Source organism: Aquarana catesbeiana, linkage group LG02 (genome assembly GCF_042186555.1).
Source record: "Aquarana catesbeiana isolate 2022-GZ linkage group LG02, ASM4218655v1, whole genome shotgun sequence".
NCBI lineage: Eukaryota > Metazoa > Chordata > Amphibia > Anura > Ranidae > Aquarana > Aquarana catesbeiana.
The window spans coordinates 424802756-424815985 of NC_133325.1; the positions used below are offsets into that span (position 1 = coordinate 424802756).

Here is a 13230-nt window from a genome sequence, read left to right on the forward strand (position 1 = left end):
CACACAGCATACTTGAACTAACATCCTGGGAAGACATAGAAAAACTGCCAAAATGTGAAGCTAATAAATAGAGAAAAGCAGCAGAAGAGGAATTAAGGTCACTTCAAGAAAATAAAACCTGGAGCTGCTCCCTCCTAACCGCAAAACTATAGGAAGTAAGTGGACTTTCAAAGTAAAGTCAGACGCAGAAGGGAATATCCACAAATATAAAGCCAGACTAGTTGCCAAAGGTTGCTCCCAGAAATTCGGTGAAGATTGAGATGAAGCATTTGTTCCCATCGTAAAACACTCCACCATCAGAGTGCTTCTTAGCGTTGCAGCCGGGAAGGACATGCAAGTGAAACACGTAGACGTTAAAACTGCTTTCCTATATGGAGACATTAAGGAAGATCTCTACATGGAGCAACCACCAGGGTTTGAGCAAGGAGACAACCTTGTGTGTAAACTTCAGAAGAGCATCTACGGTCTTAATCAATCTGCAAGGATGTGCAATGAGAAAGTGAATGAAGTGCTTACTAGAGAGGGATTCTCAAGAAGTAAAGCAGACCCCTGTCTCTACTCCAAGAAATCAAGAAGACAGATGGATATACATCCTTATCTATGTTGATGACATTATAACCTGTTTTGAACAAGCAGAGGATTACAATCAGCTAGTTCACAAACTGAAAGAAAATTTTGAAATCACAGAGCTAGGGAACATTAGCTTCTATCTGGGAATCCAAATAGAGAGAGAAGATGGAAGTTACCTTCTCAACCAATCTCAGAAAATCTCCAAAATCTTGGAACAATTCCATATGCAAGATGCAAAGGAAGTGAAAACTCCTATGGAACCAGACTATCAAAAGAGCAATGAAGCAGAAAACTTGCTACCCAACACTGACACTTATAGCAGAGCAATCGGTGAGCTGCTATATGTTACCACTGTAACAAGACCAGACATAACCACAGCAGTGGGCATACTGGGCTCAGCCCTTCCTTCTCTGAGCTGGCCGCTCAGCTGTCGGCTAATTGCCAGCTCCTATCTCTCCACAGTGACTCCCCTGTTGATGATATCCTGCTCGTCAGTCCTGCTTACTTAAGCCGTCCAGCCCAGATGATCTGTGCCTTCGCCTTGGTCAACATCACAGAGACTTTCTCCTGCGCTCCTGTTAAAGACTTGCTTGGCTGACATTCCTTCTGGCTCCAGATCCTGCTTGCTGTTCCACTACACTGATTCCTGGCTTCCTGACTTTCTGGCTTGTCTGACTATCCGTTCCGGTTACTGAACTTTGGCTATGTTTTGACTATGTTTGTTCTATTTACTTTTATTATTAAACAAGTGTGGTTTAACTGTACTTCTGTCTCAGTCTGATTCATGGTTTCTGACAGTAGGCGAAGGCCATGAATTCAGAAGATGCAGTCAATCCACTTGTTGGTAATATTTTTTCCAGAATGGATGAGCAGGATCACTGCATGAATCAGTTTGCCATGGCGTTACAAACGCTCCTGAGTCACATGGCTCACCTGGAATCTCCGTCCCTGCTGCTGCTCCAGTCTCTGTGCAGGCACCGCCTTGAGTATTACCTCTATAAGAGTGAAAAGAGGGATTTTGCCTTCGTTAGTTGACAAAAACCGTCTGTTGATCCCATCCCATATGCATGTAGTAAAGACAAGTTTCCTCAGAAAGATGGGACTTTAAATGGATCACAGACAGGAAATTAGTAGAAAAAAATATTTAAATTTTATTACATAGATAGACAATTCATGATGAGACACATGATACTAAGCATTGGATACAACCAAAACATATACGTAAAGACACAGAATTAAAAGACCAACTAAGAACCAAAGCCCAAAAGCTGTCAAAACGACAGACCATCCAACGCGTTTCAAAAAACATACATGGTTTTTATCTTCTTCAGGGACTGAACGGGCTTATTGTTTTCAAAGCTGAAAGTTAGATTGCCGCTTGGAGTGTTTCACCAACACAGATGTGATGATTCAGTTAAGAGTAATATCTGGCTGATCTGTCACGGATCTGTTCTGGTGTACCAATGTTAAACTCCTTAGAATACTAATTCTTAGACACTCTTGGCAATCAGGATTCTCCTCTGCTCACTACAGCATCCTCCTAGGGGAAAAAACCTCCCCTAGTACGTGGCAATCTGACGTACACATGAATGTGGTGGATGGATATTCTCCTCTGACCCTTTCCTCTTAACTGAATCATCGCATCTGTGTTGGTGAAACGCTCCTAGCGGCGGTCCAAATTTCAGCTTTGAAAACAGAAAGCCCCTTTAGTCCCTGAAGAAGATAAAAACCATGTGTGTTTTTTGAAACGCGTTGGATGGTCTGTCGTTTTGACAGCTTTTGGGCTTTGGATCTTAGTTGGTCTTTTAATTCTGTGTCTTTACGTATATGTTTTGGTTTTATCCAATGCTTTGTATCATGTGTTTCATTATGAATTGTAAAAAAATTTGAATATTTTTTTCTACTAATTTCCTGTCTGTGATCCATTTAAAGTCCCATCTTTCTGAGTAAAATTGTCTATACTACCTCTATAAGAGGTCACAGCCGCTTCTTCAGGAGGCGTCTGATAGTATATAATCTACAAAGATGAAGAAAACAATACAGTATCAACATAACAAACGAAAAAATGAACAAATGTCATAGGAAGCACAGAATTAATATTGGAGAACATAATTGAAATTTGAAAGTTGCACTCACCAACCTATAACCACAAGGGTTTTGGAGCGATACTGTGAGACGCCCTCAAAAGGCGTTCCCCCGGGGGCGAGCCAGGGAGGCAAATTGGGGTGATACTATTGTGAAAAAATGCAATAGAAAGAAATTTAAAATTTATAAGATGTGTGTTCTACTAGAGAAACAAAATTTATAAGATGTGTGTTCTACTAGAGAAACTCTCTAGTAGAACACACATCTTATAAATTTTAAATTTCTTTCTATTGCATTTTTTCACAATAGTATCACCCCAATTTGCCTCCCTGGCTCGCCCCCGGGGGAACGCCTTTTGAGGGCGTCTCACAGTATCGCTCCAAAACCCTTGTGGTTATAGGTTGGTGAGTGCAACTTTCAAATTTCAATTATGTTCTTCAATATTAATTCTGTGCTTCCTATGACATTTGTTCATTTTTTCGTTTGTTATGTTGATACTGTATTGTTTTCTTCATCTTTGTAGATTATATACTATCAGACGCCTCCTGAAGAAGCGGCTGTGACCGCGAAACTGTAGAGGTCACGTCTGCAAGTATTATACTATACAACCTCTGTCCATGCATCTGTGTGGGCATTAGTCTTACTAACCAAGTGTCAACAATGCTGTAACAATCACTGTTTTTGTGTATGTTAAATCATGATGATGTATATGATGTGTCCTATGCAGGACTTTTTATTGCTATTTTGAAATAAATTTATTATTTTAAAAAAAAAGTCTTTTTACATCCCTCTTGGTACCGTAATAGTCCCAATCCTTCTGAAAGAGGCAGGACCTAATTGGAGAGGTCCTTGCTCTGGTTTCTCTTTCCATCCCATTTTTTGTCTTATTCATATTCAGGATGATGGTACCTATTAATGACACTATACCTTTTCTTGTAAACCATGTGGCACACATTTGAATTCCGCTGGTTATTGGTTATCCTTGGTTACAGAGGCACAACCCCTCTTTTGATTGACTCCATGCTGAGGTTCTCTCCTGGTCGCCACAATGCAGTAAGACATGCTTTTAGAAGGTAGCCAAGGTCCTGTGCACCTCTTCACTCTCCTCCCTACTGGAGGAGTACCGTGATTTTAGCGATGTCTTTGACAAAGTTCAAGCCAGTAGTTTCCCTCCACACCAGTCGTATGATTGTGCAATTGCCTTTCAACCTGGTGCCATACCCCCTCGTGGCCGGGTTTACCCCTTGTCAGTCTTGGAGGATAAGGCCATGGAGTAATATGTTGCAGACGCACTTTCTTGAGGCTTCATTCGCAAATTCTCATCTCCTGGTGCAGGTTTCTTCTTTGTGAAGAAGAAGAGTGGTGAACTGAGACCTTGTATTGATTATAGGGATCTCAGTTGTTTCACAATTAAGAATGCTTATACGATTCCGTTGATTACGGAGTTATTTAACCGCCTCAAGGGAGCAACGATTTTCACGAAGCTTGATTTGAGAGGGGCATACAATCTCGTGAGGATCAAGGAGGGCGACGAGTGGAAAACTGCATTTAATACCAAAACAGGCCATTATGAGTACCTCGTAATGCCATTTGGCCTTTGCAATGCTCCGGCAGTTTTCCAGGAATTTATTAACGATGTCCTCCGAGATTTGTTGCAGTTATGTGTGGCTGTTTATCTCGACAATATCCTCATATTTTCCAAGTCCCTGGAGAGTCACCACACAGATGTCTGTCGTGTGCTTCAGAAACTAAGAGAGAACAATCTCAACTGTAAATTGGGGAAGTTCCATTGTGAACAGGTCAAATTATTGGGTTATGTAATTTCCACTGCTGGTTTTTCGATGGACCCAGAGAAACTTTCAGCAGTCCTACAGTGGCCCCAACCCATGGGTTTACGTCCTCTGCAGCGTTCTTTCTTTGCCAACTATTGTCAGAAGTTTATTCATAACTTCTCATCTCTGGTCAAGCGCCTGACTGATATGACCAGAAAGGACGGTAACCCACAGAGTTGGTCTCCGGAGTCCATTAGGGCCTTTGAGTGTCTCAAGGCTGCCTTTGTTTCTGCTCCTGTGTTGGCACACCCTGATCCTATGTTACCTTTTATCCTTGAGTTTGATGCTTCTGAGACTGGAGTTGGTGCCCTTCTGTCTCAACATCCTATATCTTAGAGCGCTATGCACCCTTGTGGCTACTTTTCCAAGAAATTCTCACCTGCGGAGTGCAATTATGAGATTGGGGACAGAGAGCTGTTAGTGATCATTTTAGCCCTGAAAGAATGGAGACATCTCTTCGAAGGTACCACTGTGCCATTTCTCATTCTTACTGACCATAAGAATCTCACATTCTCATTTGAGGCTAAATGCCTCTCTCCCAGAAGGGCGCGATGGGCTCTTTTCTTGTCAAGTTTCAATTACATTGTCTCATTCTTACCCAGTACTAAGAATGTAAGGGCTGACGCTTTTTCGCAACAATTTTCCTCCACTTACAAGATGGAGTCAGTTCTGGGATTCCTCCTCATCGTATTCTGGTTACGGTTCACACCAGTCTCACTTCTCCTTTGGGTGACAAAATTCTTGCTGCTCAGGTCCATGCTCCTCCTGAGAAACCTTGTGACCGCTGCTTTGTCCCAGAGGGTCTCCGTATTGCTGTGCTCCAGACTTACCATTCTCCCAAGGCTGCTGGCCACCCTGGGAAGAATCAACTCTTTTGGGCCATTTCCCAACAATTCTGGTGGCCTAGTCTACGTGCTGATGTAACTGCCTTCGTAGCTGCCTGTTCCATGTGTGCTCAGAGTAAGACTCCACAACACCTTCCAGTGGGCCTCCTACAACCCATAGCCAATGGAGAGAGGCCCTGGAGCCCCCTGTCTATGGATTTCATTGTAGAGTTACCCAACTCCCAGGGCAACACAGTTATCCTTATGGTGGTTGACCAGTTCTCGAAAATGTCTCAATGTATTCCACTTAAGAAGTTGCCCACTTCTAAGGAACTGGTCAGACCTCTTACCGTGGGCGGAGTTTGCTCACAATGGTGCCTTGATTTCTGCTTCCCGATTGTCCCTGTTTATAGAGAACTATGGTTTCGAACCTTCCATTTTGCCTGACTCATTTGTTCTGCAGAGTATTCCTGCGTTAGAAGAGCATCTCCGTGGTCTTCGTCCCACTTGGGCACGAGTCCAGGAGGCTTTGCTACATGCTATTGATAGGTACAGACTCCATGCTGACCGCAGACGCCTGCCTGCGCCTTCCTACCAGGCTGGGGACAGAGTCTGGCTGTCATCTCGCAACCTCTGACTTCGTGTTCCCTCTCTGAAGTTTGCACCTCGGTTTATTGGGCCTTTCCGTATTCTCCGCAGGATTAACCCAGTGGTATACGCATTAGACCTTCCCTCTAATATGCGTATCTCAAATGTATTTCATGTCTCCTTATTAAAACCTTTGGTCTGCAACCACTTTACCACCTCGGTGCCACGTCCTCACCCCGTACAGGTTGAGAACCATGAGGAGTATGAAGTACAGTCCATTGTTGACTCCCGCAGGTTCCATGGGCACATACAGTACCCGATGCATTGGAAAGGATACAGTCTGGAGGAATGCTCTTGGGTCTCATTATAGGAAGTACATGCTTCTGTCCACCTCCATGAATTCCCTAGACATTTTCTCCTCAAGCCTGGTGGTCCTCCGAGGGGGAGGGGTCATTGAGGTAGGGGTACTGTCAGGGCTGGGCTCAGTCCTTCCTTCTCTGAGCTGGGTGCTCAGCTGTCGGCTAATTGCCAGCTCCTATGTCTCCACAGTGACTCACCTGTTGATGATATCCTGCTCGTCATTCCTGCTTACTTAAGCTGTCCAGCCCAGATGATCTCTGCCTTTGCCTTGGTCAACATCACAGAGACTTTCTCCTGCGCTCCTGTTAAAACTTGCTTGACTGACATTCCTTCTAGCTCCAGATCCTGCTTGCTGTTCCACTAAGCTGATTCCTGGCTTCCTGACTTTCTGGCTTGTCTGACTATCCGTCCGGTTACCGAACTTTGGCTATGTTTTGACTACGTTTGTTCTATTTACTTTTATTATTAAACAAGTGTGATTTAACTGTACTTCTCGGTCTGATTCATGGTTTCTAACAACTATGCAGGAAAGTTTCAGTTCCTTGTCAGCGTGACTGGAACGCAGTGAAGAGAGTGATGCAGTACCTCAAAGGAACAATTTAAATGAAGTTACGGCAACATCAAATCCAACACTGGTTGGGTATGTGGATGCTGATTGGACCGGGGACTGCACAGACCGCAAATCCACAATTGGATTCATCTTCCAGTATGGAGAAGGAACCATAAGTTGATCTAGTCGAAAGCAAGTAACTGTTGCACTATCTTCAACTGAAGCAGAGTATATTGCAGCAGCACACGCGCATCAAGAAGCAATATGGATTCATCAACTTTTTGTGGACATTGCGATCGACATGTCAAAACCCATTTTTGAAGACAACCAGGGATGTATAAAGCTTACACAATCAGAAAGGGTCAATCCTAGGACTAAACACATCGACGTCAAGTATCACCTACTGAGGGACAATCAAGAGCAAGGTGTTATTGACATTCAGTATTCAGAGGAGATGACTGCTGATGCACTCACCAAGCCTTTATCAAGGGAATATCATAATTATATCCAGAAGAAGCTGAATGTAATTTGACAAGAATGAGAATCTGCTGCTGTTGAAAAGGTACTGGAATAATCAAGCTAAATCATATATTATTATGCTATATGTTAAAACATAATCATTTATTATTTATCTATTTACAGTGATATTACTGGTTTGAAGTTATAACTTCAAACTTCAGCAATTTGTCCGTTAAGCCACCTGCTGGAGTACAGTTTTTAAAAATATAATAAATTACCTCAAAAACAATATAAATAATTATTTGTATATTACTTATGGTAATTAACCCCTTGCCCCCCAGGCCAATTCTGACACTTCTCTCCTACATGTAATAATCATCATTTTTTTGCTAGAAAATTGCTCGGCACCCCCAAACATTATATATATTGTTTTAGCATGAATTGTTTCATGAATATAAAAAAAAAAAAAAAAAAAAAAAACAAACACAAAAGATAACCAGATTTTTTTCTATAATGTGAAAGATGATGTTTCGCCAAGTAAATACAGTGCCTTGCAAAAGTATTCACCCCCTTGGCTGTTTACCTATTTTGTTACATTACAGCCTTTAGTTCAATGTTTTTTTAATCTAAATTATATGTGGTGGATCAGAACACAATAGTCTAAATTGGTGAAGTGAAATTAGAAAAATATATACATAAAACTATTTTTCAGAAATAAAAAACTGATAATTGGCATGTGCGTATGTATTCACCCCCTTTGTTATGAAGCCCATAAAAAGCTCTGGTGCAACCAAGTACCTTCAGAAGTCACATAATTAGTGAAATGATGTCCACCTGTGTGCAATCTAAGTGTCACATGATCTGGCATTACATATACACACCTTTTTGAAAGGCCCCAGAGGATGCAAAACATAAGCAAGAGGCACCACTAACCAAACACTGCCATGAAGACCAAGGAACTCTCCAAACAAGTAAGGGACAATGTTGTTGAGAAGTACAAGTCAGGGTTAGGTTATAAAAAAATATCCAAATCTTTGATGATCCCTAGGAGCACCATCAAATCTATCATAACCAAATGGAAAGAACATGGCACAACAGCAAACCTGCTAAGAGACGGCCGCACACCAAAACTCATGGACCGGGCAAGGAGGGCATTAATCAGAGAGACAGCACAGAGACCTAAGGTAACCCTGGGTAACAGCAGAGACTGGAGTATCTGTATGTAGCACCCTCTACCTAAAAGTAGGTGCTAGAGCATTATTTTTCTAGCTGCAGGGACCAAGTGCAGGTAAATTTAGCCAGGCCTATGCTTTAGGCTGGGCCTGGTTGTTGTGATTTTGGACTGGGAGTGATCAGTGTAGTGGGGGGTGTGGCCACCTGCACTCTGGCTCAGAGATGCCTTCTCTGCTTTCAGATGGATTGTTCTGGAAGGGAGGTTGGACTTGAGACCTAAGTGGCAGGTAGCTCATGTGAGGAGCCCTGACCAATCATTAACTTGCATTGGCAGGGGGCAGGCCTCTCATATAAGCTGGGGTCACATGCTTCCAGGGAGGAGTTCTGTGGAGCAGAAAGACAGCATGGAGTGTTGAGGTGCTGTTCTGCACATCCCCACGTGGGGGATGCGGTGGACGCGGAGGAGGGATGGAAGAACTGCTGGGAAGGAGCTAAAGATAAAGATCTTCAACTCTCAGGACACATCAAGCTGCTGTTGCCGGGAAACACAGGACTTGGATGTAAAGAAGATCAGAGGAAGTAGCAGTCAAGGGGAGGACGTAGAGCAGCATTCTGTGACCGGGGACACAGAACTGTTCTGGAGGAGAAGGTCAGTGTAACAGAAGAAGAGAAATTTGTCAGAGCAGTGTAGAATGCTGTGGCCGGGGAACACAGCATTGTTAGTGATGGACTGGTTGGAATCAGTAGTCCGTTTATTGCCATGTGTCAGGTCAGCGGGAAGAGATGCCATGTCGTCTCTGGCCTGGTTAGCACATTGGTGATACCTTCCAAAGACTGGGTGACTGTCCGTTTCATAGAAGCTGGAGAGGGAACCTGTGCGCACCTCTGGCTCTTTGACTCATAGGACAATATCATTCCGGTTTACCAATGGGAATTATTCAGAGTGGTTCCCTTTGTTCTTTTGGAAGTAAAGTTAGTAACCCAGTAACTATGCAGTAAAGGATTTGCGCAAAGTAAAAAAGCAACAGTCAGTAAAGAAGTTAATGCACAGAAATACAAACATACAAGTCCAAGGACACAAGTAATTTCAAGAATGTGCTGTATCATGGGCATCTCATATTTCCCTTTTCTCCCATCCAAGTTGTAACCTACAATAAAAGCAACCAAACGGAGAAAATTGACTGTTCATTGTTTTTAATATGATGAATTGGGGGTTTGGCAGGGTGATTGGCGGATGCTAGTAACCAAATCAGCAGCCCTTACGAGGGTACCGCTACATGTACATAGGACGACAATAAGCCGTACGCTCCATAGACTTGGGCTTTATGGCAGAGTGGCCAGAAGAAAGCCATTCAGCAAAAAAACAAATGACTTGTTTTGAGTTTGCGAAAAGGCATGTGGGAGACTCCCAAAATGTATGGAGGAAGGTGCTCTGGTCTGATGAGTCTAAAATTGAACTTTTTGGCCATCAAAGAAAACGCTATGTCTGATGCAAACCCAACACATCACATCACCCAGCATCATGCTGTGGGGATGTTTTTCAGCAGTCTGGACTGGGAAACTGGTCAGAGTTGAGGGAAAGGTGGATGGTGCTAAATACAGGAATATTCTTGAGCAAAACCTGTCCCTTTCTGTGTGTGATTTGAGGCTAGAACGGAGGTTCACCTTCCAGCAGGACAATGACCCCAAAAACACCGCTAAAGCAACACTTGAGTGGTTTAAAGGGAAACATGTAAATGTGTTGGAATGGCCTAGTCAAAGCCCAGACCTCAATCCAATAGAAAATCTGTGGTCAGACTTAAAGATTGCTGTTCACAAGCACAAACCATCCAACTTGAAGGAGCTGGAGCAGTTTTGCAAGGAGGAATGGGCAAAAATCCCAGTGGTAAGATATGGCAAGCTCATAGAGACTTATCCAAAGCGACTTGGAGCTGTGATAGCTGCAAAAGGTGGCTTTACAAAGTATTGACTTTAGGGGGGTGAATAGTTATGCACATTGACTTTTTCTGTTTTTTTGTCCTATTTGTTGTTTGCTTCACAATAAAAAAAAAAAACATCTTCAAACTTGTGGGCATGTTCTGTAAATTAAATGATGCAAATCCTCAAACAATCCATGTTAATTCCAGGTTGTGAGGCAACAAAACACGAAAAATGCCAAGGGGGGTGAATGCTTTTGCAAGACACTGTAGGTACCTAACATGTCATGCTTTAAAATTGCGCACACTCGTGGAATGGTGCCAAACTTCAGTACTTAAAAACCTCCATAGGCAACACTTTACTTTTTTTACAGATTACATGTTTAGAGTTACAGAGGAGGTCTAGTGCTAGAAATATTGCTCCCTCTCTCTAACGATCGTGGCGTATGTAACCTGTGTGTATCTGGCTCTGATACTAGCCAGCTCAACAGCCACTGACCTCACCGCACATCCCTGATGTACTGTACATAGTCATCCTATAAACTGAAACCTATTAAAAGACTGCTCCTAATAGACAAAGTCAAATATGAAGGAAACTTAACAAAAAATAAATCTAAATCACCTCTCTTTACCACAAGTTTAAATAACAGGAAATAGAGTATGACACTGGCACAGATTATCTAAAATAACATGTCCGGTGTAAAAGAATCAGCAGATTTGTGGTAAAACTTTAGTATATCACCCAGGCAGCATTGGCAGCATTGAAAGAACATGGCATAAGGTATTTAGGATAAGAATTATCGCATGTTTGTGTATATCTGTATGTGTATGATGACCATACATAGGCAGATCTTTCATCTAATACAATGTAATAGCTAATAACCAACTTGGTGTTTACAGATCTATGATCTTTAGTCTAATCAGAAGACCACCATGCTTTTTAACAAGCGTAAATAAAAAATACCAAAAAAAGATAATATCTTGCTGAACACTGATATGTTATCCCACGCCCCAGATTAAATCTATAGCTATAAAATGCAGGGCAACTCCTCTATGAGCAACCTTAAATTAAAATCTTATATTTTAGTGGCACTTATCAAAACAAAAATGACCCAAATATATTAATGCCCTTGAAATAAGTGTTCACTCGTAAATAGTGGTGAGACTTTGCTTTACAAAACTGTATCTACTACCAATCCTTCAAAAGATGCACACATAAACTAGGTGTGGCCAATATTATAAAAGCAATAATAAATAACAAAAATTAAAAAATATGAATAATGGTGGTAACCTCCAATTTAAAACTTCATAATATATAGTTAAATGTGTGCAAACTAGAGCCCAGAACACCAGTGCAACACCCTTTCAGCAAGATGTTCAATGATATACATATAGCAATAAATGACAAAAAAACAATAAGTGACTATTATGAATGATGGTGGAAACCTCCAACTTGAAACTTCAAACTGTGTAGTAGAATATGTGTAACCTTGAATCAAGTGCAACCATATATATATGTAATTTGTACAATAAATACATTTTTGTCTTACTTCGCTCTTGAGACACCCTTTGAACTCTTCCACCGGTCACACCAAGTGCTTATCTTTCACTTTTGACCTCTATATTAAAAAGGTCCCAGCGTGCCTTCCCTTGAATTGAGGCCCTTTCCTTGGCTGCTTGATTTCTCCAAATTCAACATCTGCCATATTACCCTGATTCTTTAATTTCAAACTTCCAAGGATACGACACAGATCTTCGCCACCACAGCTCAAACAAAATTACATAAGGCCATCATCAATCATTTATCAACTAAATACCTTGTATTTTATTAAAAACTGTAAATACACTCGCATTAAAAAGTGCGTATTCTCCTGTGCACATCGATATACAACATATAGGTATCGTATATTGCCCCCTTAAGCCCTTCAATACCAGGCACTTTTACCCCCTTCCCCCCTAGGCCAATTTTCAGCTTTCAGCGATGTCACATTTTAAATAACAATTGTGCTGTCATGCAACACTGTACCCATATGAAATTTTATATATATTTTTTGAAACAGATAGAACTTTCTTTTGATGGTATTCAATCACCACTGTTTTTTGTTTTGTTTTTTGCTAAATGAACGAAAAAAGACAAAATTTGGAAAAAAATGTTTTTCTTAGTTTCTGTTATAAAATATTGCAAATATGTCATTTTTTTTATTTACTGATGTGCGCTGATGAGGCTGCACTGATGAGGCACTGAAAGGCAGCACTGGTGGGCACTGATAGGCTGCACTGATGGTCACTCATAAGCTGCACTGATGGGAACTAATGAGGCAGCACTGATGGGCACTGATAGAGAGCACTAATAAGCTGCAACGATGGGCACTGATACCCTACACTGATGGGCAATGATAAGCTGCACTGATAATCAGGGCAATGATAAACATTGCCCTGATTATCAGTGTAAACAGTGTGCTGACAGCCTTGCCTGACAGTGCGTAAGGAAAGGACTGCCGATAACCAGCAAGTCTGTTTACCTGTGATCAGCTGTGATTGGACACAGCTGATCACATGGTAAAGGGCTGCTGTGATTGGCCCTTTACCCCGATCTGTGATCAGCTGTGTCCAAAGAACACAGCAGTCTCAGAGCGTGCCCGATGCGCAGTTCATGGGGAGTGCAGGGGCAGAGGTTCTGGGAGGACATCTATGGATGCCCTCCCAGAACTATAGTACCACGCTGTAGCTGTCTTTTGGCTATAGCACCATACTAAAGTGGAGCTTCAGAAAACCAGCATCACTTTAAAACCAGGGTAATCTTCCGGTCCAATATGATGACGTCATTATCTCTGCCTGACGAATTTAATCAAAAATCACGTGACTTCCTCAAG

General features: G+C 42.0%; 1 protein-coding gene across 1 annotated transcript in view; it reads left to right on the forward strand.

Moving 5' to 3' along the window:
• Positions 1-6820: 6820 nt before the first annotated feature.
• The window catches only part of CNR2 (cannabinoid receptor 2), a 58705-nt gene continuing 52295 nt past the window's right edge, over positions 6821-13230 (forward strand). Inside the window, exon 1 of the mRNA XM_073615494.1 lies at positions 6821-7371. The gene's annotated coding sequence lies outside the window, so the exon portion shown is untranslated. The remainder of the gene's footprint in view (positions 7372-13230) is intronic.